This window comes from Taudactylus pleione, unplaced genomic scaffold, assembly GCF_031769625.1.
Source record: "Taudactylus pleione unplaced genomic scaffold, aTauple2 ptg000926l, whole genome shotgun sequence".
NCBI classification, from domain to species: domain Eukaryota; kingdom Metazoa; phylum Chordata; class Amphibia; order Anura; family Myobatrachidae; genus Taudactylus; species Taudactylus pleione.
In genome coordinates this window covers 1,124,262-1,138,174 of record NW_028285327.1, presented here as the reverse complement: position 1 = coordinate 1,138,174, position 13,913 = coordinate 1,124,262, and the positions used below count along the sequence as shown (strand labels likewise).

The following is a 13,913-nucleotide window of genomic DNA, read 5'->3' as shown; positions in this document are numbered from 1 at the left end:
ATTGTGTATAGAACGGCTCCAGTACATTACTCAGACAGTCACAATGTAGACACCGCAATGTCGACTGGTACAATATATTTGCAACCAAAAGGTCGACAATCAGTATGTCGACAGGGACATCATGTGACATGGACATTTATGTATTAATTGTCTACATTGACAGATTGAAATGTAGACCCAGTAAAAATGTTGACATTTAGAATATAGACAAACCATAAGGTCGACACCAAAATTTTGACAGTCACAATGTAGACTAATATAGACATGCCTATATTCTGAATGTTTCTATGACCATAAATAGCTAATTTAAAGAATATAATTGGTGTGGGGTCCCCTCCAAATCCATAGCCAGGGGTGCCAAGAGGGGGGGGGGGGAGCGGGTACAGATTACCCGAGCCCGGGCATGGCAGGGGGCCCAGGCTGCCCACAGCACATCACTTTTTTTTTTATTTAATCTTGCCTGTGTATATATATTATGTGTTTATAGGGGCCCCCACAAGTTTGTTGTCCTGGGGCCCCCGCAGACCTTAATCCGGCCCTGTATGTGTCTGTCACAGGGTCACACAGACTGTGCCCTATCACTCAGAATGCCGCTGCGGAGCTGGTGCTCTCGCGAGATGACGTCATCATGTCGCGAGGCTCTCAGTATCAGTTCCTGGCTCCGAGTGGTGGGCGGGGTTGATATTGAAAGGGAGGGAGGGAGGGGACCGCGGGCAGCCTACAGTATGTGACAGACAGTGAGTGGGACTGTCTCTATGACGGGAAGAGCCAAGCGCTCCTCTGACGCTGCAAATCTGTGTAAGTGGACTATGATTCTCATAGTGAATACTTATGTCCCAGCTGCTGGTAGCCATGTCATGCTCCTGTGGGTCCTTCTCACATGCTAGACACCAAAGAGGTGCAGCCCTGTCCCTAACATGCTGTGGCCACACCCCTCCTGGGGGGGCCCTGGGAAGTTGCTGTACCGGGGCCCTGTCCATAGCTAGCCCGGAGCTCAGCCTTGGCTGGTATTGGGCTTGGTGTTCCTCCTATTCTCCAATAACCAGCAGCGGGCTGAACCAGCTGGTGGTATAACGTAGGGATATACACAGTGTGGAGTCCCCCAGCCATAATGTTAACCAGCCCCAAACTGGTCAACCCAGAGCTGGAATCCCTTGTAAAGTAGGGCCCTCAAGGGCCAACCAGCATCGGGCTGAGACACCCAGGTCTCTTCCCCGCACCCCTGGGCGTTGGTTGTAGGGGTAATGGTAATGCTATAGTTTATAATATTGTTCTTTACAGGCTGCCTATAAGTCCCAGCAAACCAGCCCCAGCATGATGGTACTTGTTGAACCACAAGTGCCAGCATGCCCAGACATTAACACTCTCTGATACAGCCCTCTGACTCCATTTAAATACTCACAAAATACAGCAATAAGGTCCTCTTCATTACATGTAACATCCTTGGATTTTAGCAAAATAACAAAACTATGGACTGTAAACGTTCACGCCGAGGCGGAAGCGCTGATTTCCTGAGAGCGCGTCATTCCCTACATAGAAAGCGCTGATTTCCTGAGCGCGTCATTCACTACGTAGAAAGCGCTGATTTCCTGAGAGCATCATGCGCTACATAGAAAGCGCTAATTTCCTGAGAGCGCGTCATTCCCTACATAGAAAGCGCTGATTTCCTGAGAGCGCGTCATTCCCTACATAGATAGCGCTGATTTCCTGAGAGCTTGTCATTCCCTACATAGAAAGCGCTGATTTCCTGAGAGCGCGTCATTCCCTACATAGAAAGCGCTGATTTCCTGAGAGCATCATTCCCTACATAGAAAGCGCTGATTTCCTGAGAGCGTCATTCCCTATATAGAAAGCGCTGATTTCCTGAGAGCGTCATTCCCTACATAGAAAGCGCTGATTTCCTGAGAGCATCATTCCCTACATAGAAAGCGCTGATTTCCTGAGAGCGTCATTCCCTATATAGAAAGCGCTGATTTCCTGAGAGCGTCATTCCCTACATAGAAAGCGCTGATTTCCTGAGAGAGCGTCATTCGCTGCATAGAAAGCCCTGATTTCCTGAGAGCGTCATTCCCTACATAGAAAGCGCTGATTTCCTGAGAGCGCGTCATTCCCTACATAGAAAGAGCTGATTTCCTGAGAGCGCGTCATTCCCTACATAGAAAGCGCGTCATTCCCTACATAGAAAGCACTGATTTCCTGAGAGAGCATCATTCCCTACATAGAAAGCGCTGATTTCCTGAGAGCGCATCATTCCCTATATAGAAAGCGCTGATTTCCTGAGAGCATCATTCGCTACATAGAAAGCGCTGATTTCCTGAGAGCATCATTCCCTACATAGAAAGCGCTGATTTCCTGAGAGCTTGTCATTCCCTACATAGAAAGCGCTGATTTCCTGAGAGCATCATTCCCTACATAGAAAGCGCTGATTTCCTGAGAGCGTCATTCCCTATATAGAAAGCGCTGATTTCCTGAGAGCGTCATTCCCTACATAGAAAGCGCTGATTTCCTGAGAGAGCGTCATTCGCTGCATAGAAAGCCCTGATTTCCTGAGAGCGTCATTCCCTACATAGAAAGCGCTGATTTCCTGAGAGCGCGTCATTCCCTACATAGAAAGAGCTGATTTCCTCAGAGCGCGTCATTCCCTACATAGAAAGAGCTGATTTCCTCAGAGCGCGTCATTCCCTACATAGAAAGCGCTGATTTCCTGAGAGAGCGTTATTCCCTACATAGAAAGCGCTGATTTCCTGAGAGAGCGTCATTCCCTACATAGAAAGCGCTGATTTCCTGAGCACGTCATGCCCCGGGCACTCTATAGAAAACCGTGCACAGTTTTGTTATTTTGCCAGGCTCCCCGGATGTTGCATGGAATGCAGAGAACCTTGTTACTGTATTTTGTGATTAATAAAGTGGAAAATGAGGGCTGCGTGGGGGGAGTGAGTGTTTAAATATTATAACATTCGGTGTCCGTGTCATGTTTTTATTTTTAGATTTTCTTTACATGTGCATCTCCCGTCCTTAATATACAGGCATGCTTGCTCTTGTAGTTGTACAAGTGCCATCATGCCTAGGCAGGCTGGCTGGGACTTGTAGGCAGCCTGAACAGAACAATATTAACTATATAAGCATCATTACCCACCACCCAGAAGGGCGGGTAATTGACCTGAACCTTCAGCCCAAGGCTGGTTGTTACCCGTGAGGGGGGAGACCCCGTTTCATTTGTGGGGTCCTCACTTTCCAAAGGATTCCAGCTTGAGGCTGGGTAGTTTTACGGCTGGAGGACCCCATGCTGTATGTCTCTGTTATAATGTAAGACCCCATCCGGTACAGCCCAGGGCTGGGTAATGTTATAGCTGGAGGACCCCATGCTGTGTGTCTCCGTTATAGTGTAAGCCCCCCATCCGGTTCAGCCTGGGGCTGGGTAATGTTATAGCTGGAGGACCCCATGCTGTGTGTCTCCGTTATAGTGTAAGCCCCCCATCCGGTTCAGCCTGGGGCTGGGTAATGTTATAGCTGGATGACCCCATGCTGTGTGTCTCCGTTATAGTGTAAGCCCCCCATCCGGTTCAGCCTGGGGCTGGGCAATGTTATAGCTGGAGGACCCCATGCTGTGTGTCTCCCTGTTATAGTGTAAGCCCCCCATCCGGTTCAGCCTGGGGCTGGGTAATGTTATAGCTGGAGGACCCCATGCTGTGTGTCTGCCTGTTATAGTGTAAGCCCCCCATCCGGTTCAGCCTGGGGCTGGGTAATGTTATAGCTGGAGGACCCCATGCTGTGTGTCTGCCTGTTATAGTGTAAGCCCCCCATCCGGTTCAGCCTGGGGCTGGGTAATGTTATAGCTGGAGGACCCCATGCTGTGTGTCTGCCTGTTATAGTGTAAGCCCCCCATCCGGTTCAGCCTGGGGCTGGGTAATGTTATAGCTGGAGGACCCCATGCTGTGTGTCTGCCTGTTATAGTGTAAGCCCCCCATCCGGTTCAGCCTGGGGCTGGGTAATGTTATAGCTGGAGGACCCCATGCTGTGTGTCTGCCTGTTATAGTGTAAGCCCCCCATCCGGTTCAGCCTGGGGCTGGGTAATGTTATAGCTGGAGGACCCCATGCTGTGTGTCTGCCTGTTATAGTGTAAGCCCCCCATCCGGTTCAGCCTGGGGCTGGGTAATGTTATAGCTGGAGGACCCCATGCTGTGTGTCTGCCTGTTATAGTGTAAGCCCCCCATCCGGTTCAGCCTGGGGCTGGGTAATGTTATAGCTGGAGGACCCCATGCTGTGTGTCTGCCTGTTATAGTGTAAGCCCCCCATCCGGTTCAGCCTGGGGCTGGGTAATCTTATAGCTGGAGGACCCCATGCTGTGTGTCTGCCTGTTATAGTGTAAGCCCCCCATCCGGTTCAGCCTGGGGCTGGGTAATGTTATAGCTGGAGGACCCCATGCTGTGTGTCTGCCTGTTATAGTGTAAGCCCCCCATCCGGTTCAGCCTGGGGCTGGGTAATGTTATAGCTGGAGGACCCCATGCTGTGTGTCTGCCTGTTAGTGTAAGCCCCCCATCCGGTTCAGCCTGGGGCTGGGTAATGTTATAGCTGGAGGACCCCATGCTGTGTGTCTGCCTGTTATAGTGTAAGCCCCCCATCCGGTTCAGCCTGGGGCTGGGTAATGTTATAGCTGGAGGACCCCATGCTGTGTGTCTGCCTGTTATAGTGTAAGCCCCCCATCCGGTTCAGCCTGGGGCTGGGTAATGTTATAGCTGGAGGACCCCATGCTGTGTGTCTGCCTGTTATAGTGTAAGCCCCTCACCAGATTCAGCTCGTTGCTGGTTATTGGAAAATAAGGGAAAACCCCCAATGTATTTTGCTCCGATTTCCAAAGCCGGCCCAGTCACAGAGGCCAGGAGCTGGTTATGGAATTGAGGGGGAGACCCGACAGATTTTATTTCTTAACTTAAACCATTTATGGTCATGTATTAACTTTTGACATATTGACTTACGACCTCATGTCCATGTCAACCTTTTGGTTGTTGACATTGTGACAATATCGACATGACATTATTGACATGACAGCCAACATTATTGAGTAGACATTTTGATGGGATGTAGTCTGGAAGTCGACGGTCTAAATTCCGAACCGCTGGCTTCCAGACGTTCTAATCTTGCGTGGTGCTAATGACAGGCGTCTAAATCTAGACGCCTGTCATTAACCAGATGCTGGAAGACCGCCGCCCGGCTTCCCAATCGAAGTGATGCTGGGCGCGGGATATTTCAGTGAAGTATGCGTGAAAAGCTGGCCCCATTCCCTGCTGTCACTATATAAGGCAGTGCCTAGTCTTTCTGCCCCGTACGTTTTCCTATCAGCGCTGCAGTAAAGTTGAATTTTAAATCTTTTTTTTCAACTAGTATTTGACACTAGAAAATTGAAATCATGTTAATGCTGCAGCCAGCAATAGTCTCTGTTACTGCCTGCTGCACAGCTGAACACACTGGGATTCAATGGAGGGTTTTCCATTTTGCACACCAACCCCCCTTCCCCGCCGCCGAGGTCACCACGATCTCCTGGCTGCAAGATGCAGGCGCTGCGTAACGGCCCCATGGGAATAATGAGTGTTTGCTATCAGCTGGGGAATGATCATTTAATAACATTGCACAGGTTCAGCTCCCCTGCAGCAATGCTGATCTTAATGTGCGAATCAGCCCTCCCTGCAGGGGGAGCCCTCGGGTGCAGGGGAAGCCCTCTCTGGCGTGGGTGCAGGGGGGAGCCCTCTCTGGCGTGGGTGCAGGGGGGAGCCCTCTCTGGCGTGGGTGCAGGGGGGAGCCCTCTCTGGCGTGGGTGCAGGGGGGAGCCCTCTCTGGCGTGGGTGCAGGGGGGAGCCCTCTCTGGCGTGGGTGCAGGGGGGAGCCCCCTCTGGCGTGGGTGCAGGGGGGAGCCCTCTCTGGCGTAGGTGCAGGGGGGAGCCCTCTCTGGCGTGGGTGCAGGGGGGAGCCCTCTCTGGCGTGGGTGCAGGGGGGAGCCCCCTCTGGCGTGGGTGCAGGGGGGAGCCCTCTCTGGCGTAGGTGCAGGGGGGAGCCCTCTCTGGCGTGGGTGCAGGGGGGAGCCCTCTCTGGCGTGGGTGCAGGGGGGAGCCCTCTCTTGTGTAGAGTGCCGGATGTCTCATCATGGATTAACCCATTGTGTACAGACCTTCATCAAGGCCTTTAATAACTCATGCTAAGATTGTGTTCTCCGTATCAGGAACAGGGGAAAGTAGTCGCTGACTTTTCACAGTTATTCACAATCAATAAATGGGAAAAACTGAGATTGGGTTTTGTCCATCAAATTACAAATGATTGTATAATGCATGTGTGTGTGTGTGTGGTGTGATTGTATATTGCATTACTGTCCTTTTCTGTGTGTGTGTGTGGTGTGATTGTATAATGCATTAGTGTGTGTGTGTGTCTGTGTGGTGTGATTGTATAATGCATGTGTGTGTGTGTGTGTGGTGTGATTGTATATTGCATTACTGTCCTTTTCTCTGTGTGTGTGGTGTGATTGTATATTGCATTACTGTCCTTTTCTCTGTGTGTGTGTGTGTGTGGTGTGATTGTATAATGCATTAGTGTGTGTGTGTGTGGTGTGATTGTATAATGCATTAGTGTGTGTGTGTGGTGTGATTGTATATTGCATTACTGTCCTTTTCTCTGTGGGTGGGTGGGTGTGTGTGGTGTCTGTACTAGAGACATGTCTACCAAGGGGTCTAAAGCTGCACCAAAGTCTTTTACATGCGAGACTTGTGGTGAGAAATTCACACAGGGACAATCTAATGCTTCCTTACTGTGTGATAAATGTGTCTATACCTCAGGATACTGATCTTGTAGTCCAGCCTATGTGGTCTGATCAATTGGCTGCAGTTATATCAAATCTGTCATCAGAGCTGGAATCAGCTCCTAAGGACAGGGAGAGGCTGAGACAGACAACAGCTGAACCAGACTGGGCTCGCTCTCTGGCCAGATCTGTGGGGGACTTACAAAAGCCATGTCCCAGGCCCCACCTGCTGCTTCTTCTCCTGCTCAGGTCCTTGGTAAGAGATTGATCCATAATCCCTTACACTGGGATGAGTCAGATGAGGAGTTGCAGGACCCTGAGGAGGGCGAGGTTCAGGAAGAGGAAACTTACATTCCTGAGGACCCCGAACCTGCATCTCAGGGCGTGGATGCTTTAATTTCAGCAGTACGCCAGGTGTTACATGTAGAGGATTTAGAGTTTACTGAAAAACCATCTATTTTCGGTAAAAGATTTAAACAGTCTGTTACCTTTCCAGCATCAGAAGAGCTGGATGAGATTTTCTTCTGCATGGAAACACCCAAACAAAAAATTTCAAATCTCTAAGAAATATCTGTCTTATTACCCTTTCCCACCTGACAGTAGGAGATTATGTGAAACTCCTCCAGCAGTGGACCCGTCAGTAGCCCGTCTTTCCAAAAAAACGGTGCTTCCGGTGCCTGGCGTGGTTTCCCTAAAGGAAACCTCGGATAGGAAGATGGAACACACATTGAAATCCTTGTATACAGTTGCAGGGGTTTTGATGCGTCCAGCACTAGTTAGTTGTTGGGTGAATAAGGCCATTGAAGTCTGGGCGCTGCAGCTGGCTGAGGGGATTAGGACAGGTACGCAGACTGACGACTTAATTCAGTTAGCCGAACAGATCGCAGAGTCGGCTGCTTTCCTCGGAGAAGCGTCTAAGGACATTTGTAATCTATCCGCCAGATCTTCAGCATTAGCTATATCTGCTAGAAGGGCTCTGTGGCTGCGTCAATGGCAGGCAGATGCAGAGTCCAAGAGAGCGGTAGAGGCCCTTCCCTTTACTGGGGAGGTACTTTTCGGATCGGAGTTAGATAAGTGGATCTCACAAGCTACAGGTGGGAAATCCACTTACCTACCATCTGCAGCTCCTCCTCCTACTAGGAGATCTTTGGCAGGTCCCTCCTTTCGATCCTTTCGTGCCTCTGGAAGATTTAGAGGGCGTTCCAGAGGAGGTCCGGCCTTCTCCAGAGGTTCCAGAGGCCGAGGTAGAGCTTCAGCATCAGCCGCCTCCAACACTCAGCAGGACAAGGCAGCTGCCAAGCCTGCCGCATGACATCCTTCCTTCTCATTTGGGGGATCCCAGGGTTGGGGGCGCGCCTTTTACGTTTCAACAACATTTGGATCCAGTCTTGCCAGGACGCCTGGGTCAGGGACATCATTATTCACTGCCTGAAATTGGACTTCAGGGTCCATCCTCCTTCTCGTTTTTTCAAAACCGGTTTACCTCTGGTTGCAGAAAAACGAGGAGAAATTCAAGGGGCAATACAAAAACTGTTATTGTCTCAGGTAATAGTGAATGTTCCGACCCACCAGAGAGGTCAAGGGTTTTATTCCAGCCTGTTTGTGGTGCCCAAGCCGGACGGCTCCATGGGACCCATACTCAATCTCAAGGATTTAAACCCTCATCTTCGAGTTTTCAAATTCAAGATGGAATCTCTCCAATCCGTTATAGCGGGTCTCGACAGGAACGAGTTTCTGGTGTCCTTAGACATAAAGGACGCTTATCTCCACATCCCCATCTGGCCCCCCCATCAGACCTTTCTTCGTTTTGTGGTCCTAGAGTCGCATTTTCAATTCCAGACCCTACCTTTCGGACTTTCGTCAGCTCCAAGAGTCTTCACAAAAGTTATGGAGGAAATGATGGCCCTACTGCATGGTCAGGGGGTCTTCATTGTTCCATACTTAGATGGTCTATTGATAAAGGCCTCTTCGGAAGCTTGGCTGTTAAGGGACATTCGCTTAACTCAGAGCATCCTCCTGCAACAAGGTTGGATACTAAATTTCAAAAAGTCCTCCCTGATCCCTACATAGCGTTTTCTATTCCTGGGAATGATACTGGACACAGTGCAGCAAAGAGTTTTCCTGCCTCAAGACAAAGCTGCCTCCATTCAGCACATGATGCGCCTGGTCTTACAACATCGCTGAGTGTCTGTACATCTCTGTATCTGCCTTCTTGGGAAGATGGCAGCGGCCTTCGAGGCGATTCAGTATGCAAGGTTTCACGCCTGTCCTTTTCAACTGGATCTCCTCTCCCAGTGGTCAGGATCCCACCTCTTTCTCCATCAGAGAGTTCTCCTGGTGCCTCAGACTCGAACATCTCTCATTTGGTGGCTGAACCCTTCCCACCTGCTGGCGGGGAAAAGGTTTGCGGTGTGGGATTGGACCCTCCTCACCACGGAAGCAAGTCTGAGGGGCTGGGGAGCAGTGACTCTGGGAAAGCATTTTCAGGGGCACTGGACGCAGCAGGAAGCCAGATTGCCCATAAACTTCCTAGAGTTGAGAGCGGTATTTTATGATCTCCAGCTGGCGCATCCACTGCTGGAGGGGCAGGCAATCAGAGTTCAGTCAGACAACGCCACTGCAGTGGCGTATATAAACAGGCAGGGCGGCACAAAAAGCAGAGCCGCCATGAGGGAGGTAACCAGGATTCTGCTTTGGGCAGAGGAATTCGCAGTAGCGATTTCTGCGATCTTCATCCCAGGAGTAGGAACCTGGGAGGCTGACTACCTCAGTCGGCAGGACGTTCATCCAGGGGAATGGTTACTCAATCCTCAGGTGTTCCAGCAACTAACTCTGAGGTGGGGCTGTCCTCAAGCCGACCTTATGGCGTCAAGGTTAAACCACCAACTACCAGTTTACTACTCCAGAACAAGAGACCCACGGGCAGCTGCAGTGGACGCACTGACGGCTCCGTAGAAGTTTCATTACATCTACCTATTCCCTCCATTTCCGCGGGAAGGGATCAAGGTGCTTCTGATAGCACCAGATTGGCCCAGACGTGCGTGGTACTCCCAGATACAGAATCTGTTAATAGACGAGCCGTGGCCACTGCCTCTTCCGGACAACCTCCTTAGTCAGGGCCCATTTGTTTATCACGACTTAAGGCGGCTTCGTTTGACGGCCTGGCTATTGAAAGGGCCGTCCTCAGAAAGAAGGGTATTCCGTCTAGTGTGATTCCCACAATGATTCGGGCTAGGAAAGAAGTCACTTCTCAACATTACTACCGCATATGGAAGACATATGTGGCTTGGTGTAAGAGACGCAATTGTCCTCCTTCAGTCTTTAAGGTATCTCCTTCTTTTTCTTCAGGCTGGTCTCACAGTGGGCCTTCGTCTGGGTTCATTAAAAGTACAGGTATCCGCGTTATCCATTTTCTTTCAGAGGAAATTGGCATTGCTTCCGGATATACAGACTTTTCTCCAGGGAGTTGTGAGGATTCAACCCCCCTTTGTGCCTCCCACAGCACCATGGGATTTGGATTTGGTGTTGGCGCAAGCCTCGGAGCGAGACAAAAATCTCGCTCCAGGGCTTACTGCAAAAGGGGCAGCTGTAGGTGGGGCGGGGGGGTGGCTTGCCAAACGGAGGCGTTCACGACGGAATGCCTGCCGTTTGTGGGCGGCCCCACTGACATCACTCGTGATGTCAGTGGTGACCTTCCGGCTCTAATAGAGCCGAACATAGGATTTTGGTACTTACCGATAAATCCCTTTCTCCAATTCCACAGGGGACACTGGAGCCTCAGTACAAAGGGGTATAGGAGTGTGTTAACCGGGAGCTGGCACCTTTAAATAAAAAACTACTGGTAGCTAGCTCCTCCCCCTCTATACACCAAATACCACCCAGGTAAGTCTAAAAACAACTGTGCCCGAGGGGAGCTAGAAAGTAAGGAGAAGGAGACAGAAAAGCTACACTAATCACATATGCCTAAGAAAACCACATATACATGAAAACAAGAACAGGTCAGTCAGACAACATTAAACGCAAACTAGCGTCTGAACCTGTAAAACAGTAATAATGCAGGCAGAACAGCGCAGGATGGGTGTCCAGTGTCCCCTGTGGAATCGGAGAAAGGGATTTATCGGTAAGTACCAAAATCCTATTTTCTCCTTCATCCACCAGGGGACACTGGAGCCTGAATACAATGGGGACGTCGCAGAGCTCACATCCCGGGTGGGAGAGCGCCGAGTGCTCTGCAAGACCGCACGACCAAACTCCGAAGCGGAGGCCGCAAAAGTATCAAAACGATAGAATCGTAGGAAGTTATGCGTGCCTGACCAAGTGGCTGCTCTACAAAGCTGGTTTAAGGAAACCCCGCGAGCAGCCGCCCATGAAGGACCTACCGAGCGTAGAATGCCGATGCCTAGCCCCACCAGAGGCTGCCGATGCGTACATTAGCATTACTTCATAGATACACCCGCAGTCACACACACAGAATATAGGCATGCAGATACACCCGCAGTCACACACACAGAATATAGGCATGCAGATACACCCGCAGTCTCACACAGAATATAGGCATGCAGATACACCCCCAGTCACACACACATAATATAGGCATGGAGATACACCCGCAGTCACACACACATAATATAGGCATGCAGACACACCCCCAGTCACACACAGAATATAGGCATGCAGATACACCCGCAGTCACACACACAGAACACAGGCATGCATATACACCCGCAGTCACACACACAGAATATAGGCATGCAGATACACCCGCAGTCACACACAGAATATAGGCATGCACATACAGCCGTAGTCACACACACACAATATAGGCATGCAGATACAGCCGCAGTCACACACACAGAATATAGGCATGCATATACACCCGCAGTCACACACACAGAATATAGGCATGCATATACACCCGCAGTGTCACACACAGAATATAGGCATGCAGATACACCCGCAGTGTCACACACAGAATATAGGCATGCAGATACACCCCCAGTCTCACACACATAATATAGGCATGCACATACACCCGCAGTCACACAGACAGAATATAGGCATGCAGATACACCCCCAGTCACACACAGAATATAGGCATGCTGCATATCATTTTGATCAGCAGAAGCTACTTGTGCTAAACATTCTTATTACTGTGTGAATATGACGCATTTGAAGGCAAAAGACGCTTAGTGCTACTGATAAACGCCACGGCATGGCACGATTAGAAGGGCTGTTTAACATATAATGAGGCTATATGCATGAGGACACATCTGTAGTTGAATGTAAAGTGGAATGTGATTGGTTGCTATGGGCAACATCTCCACTTCTAGAAACTCTCACTTTAGTAAATTTATAGCCAGGAGTCCAATTCAAGTTCCTCACACTCATGTATAAAGCTCTCTACTAACCATCTCCCTTCAGCCTCCCACTCCCTACATTAATCACTGCCTCCTGGTTTCTGTGGGGCAGATGTATGAGACGCCGGAGCGTGATACCGCTTCTTCCCCATGTATTACTGGGGGGCTGGGTGGTAAGTGCGCCCCTGTCATTATCGGTGCTTCTATCTACAAGATGGCAGCGCCGATAGCCTGGGCAATGTATGAACGGTTGGTTCGCCTGAGCGTTCCGTCAGCTGCAGCTATCAAAATTGACAGGGCAGCGCCAGCTAACACCACAGCGGGGAAAGCTCTGTCCCTGCCAGCTCCAGGGCTGCATGTGGCATATCTGGATGCTTGCTACATCACACGCATGCTCAGTGGAGCCGGCCAGGAGAGTTTTCATTCCCCCGCTCCGCTCAATGAGATGTTAATACATCTCCTACTTGGTGCTATCTGCGGTGAAGCAGAAAGCGTTCTACCAGCGGCACGAGGAATGCTTCTAAAATACATCCCCCCCCCTGCACTGCTCCCCACCACTGGAGCTCACTCCTTCCTATCAGACTTTCCTAACTCCATAGCATCAAATGGGCTCTCAAAGCCCATTATCACAGCCTACCAGACCTCCTAACCTGCCCTTTTCCCCCTCACACTGACTGCCCCTCCCTTAGAGTTCATGCTCTCACAAGCAGGTTCCTGTTCACTCGTTATCTTTCTACCTCTGACAGTGCCAGGGGTAGTGCCAGTGCATGCCCCTCACTGGTGCAGAGTAGAGGCAGCAGCCACACCGGAAGCCCGGGCATGGAAATATGGCACTTGACAGAACACACACGGCACTACACCAACCAGTAGCCAATCAGAGCATTAGAACATTCATAGGACTACTCCAACCTGTATCCAATCAGAGCATTAGAACATTCATAGGACTACTCCAACCTGTATCCAATCAGAGCATTAGAACATTCATAGGACTACTCCAACCTGTAACCAATCAGAGCATTAGAACATTCATAGGACTACTCCAACCTGTAACCAATCAGAGCATTAGAACATTCATAGGACTACTCCAACCTGTAACCAATCAGAGCATTAGAACATTCATAGGACTACTCCAACCTGTAACCAATCAGAGCATTAGAACATTCATAGGACTACTCCAAGCAGTAGCCAATCAGAGCATTAGAACATTCATAGGACTACTCCAACCTGTAACCAATCAGAGCATTAGAACATTCATAGGACTACTCCAACCTGTAACCAATCAGAGCATTAGAACATTCATAGGACTACTCCAAGCAGTAGCCAATCAGAGCATTAGAACATTCATAGGACTACTCCAACCTGTAACCAATCAGAGCATTAGAACATTCATAGGACTACTCCAAGCAGTAGCCAATCAGAGCATTAGAACATTCATAGGACTACTCCAACCTGTAACCAATCAGAGCATTAGAACATTCATAGGACTACTCCAACCTGTAACCAATCAGAGCATTAGAACATTCATAGGACTACTCCAACCTGTAACCAATCAGAGCATTAGAACATTCATAGGACTACTCCAAGCAGTAGCCAATCAGAGCATTAGAACATTCATAGGACTACTCCAACCTGTAACCAATCAGAGCATTAGAACATTCATAGGACTATTCCAACCTGTAACCAATCAGAGCATTAGAACATTCATAGGACTACTCCAAGCAGTAGCCAATCAGAGCATTAGAACATTCATAGGACTACTCCAACCTGTAACC

General features: G+C 49.7%; 1 protein-coding gene across 3 annotated transcripts in view; it reads left to right on the top strand.

Moving 5' to 3' along the window:
• The window catches only part of SHTN1 (shootin 1), a 298,248-nt gene that overhangs the window by 46,800 nt on the left and 237,535 nt on the right, over positions 1-13,913 (top strand). The window lies entirely within an intron of this gene.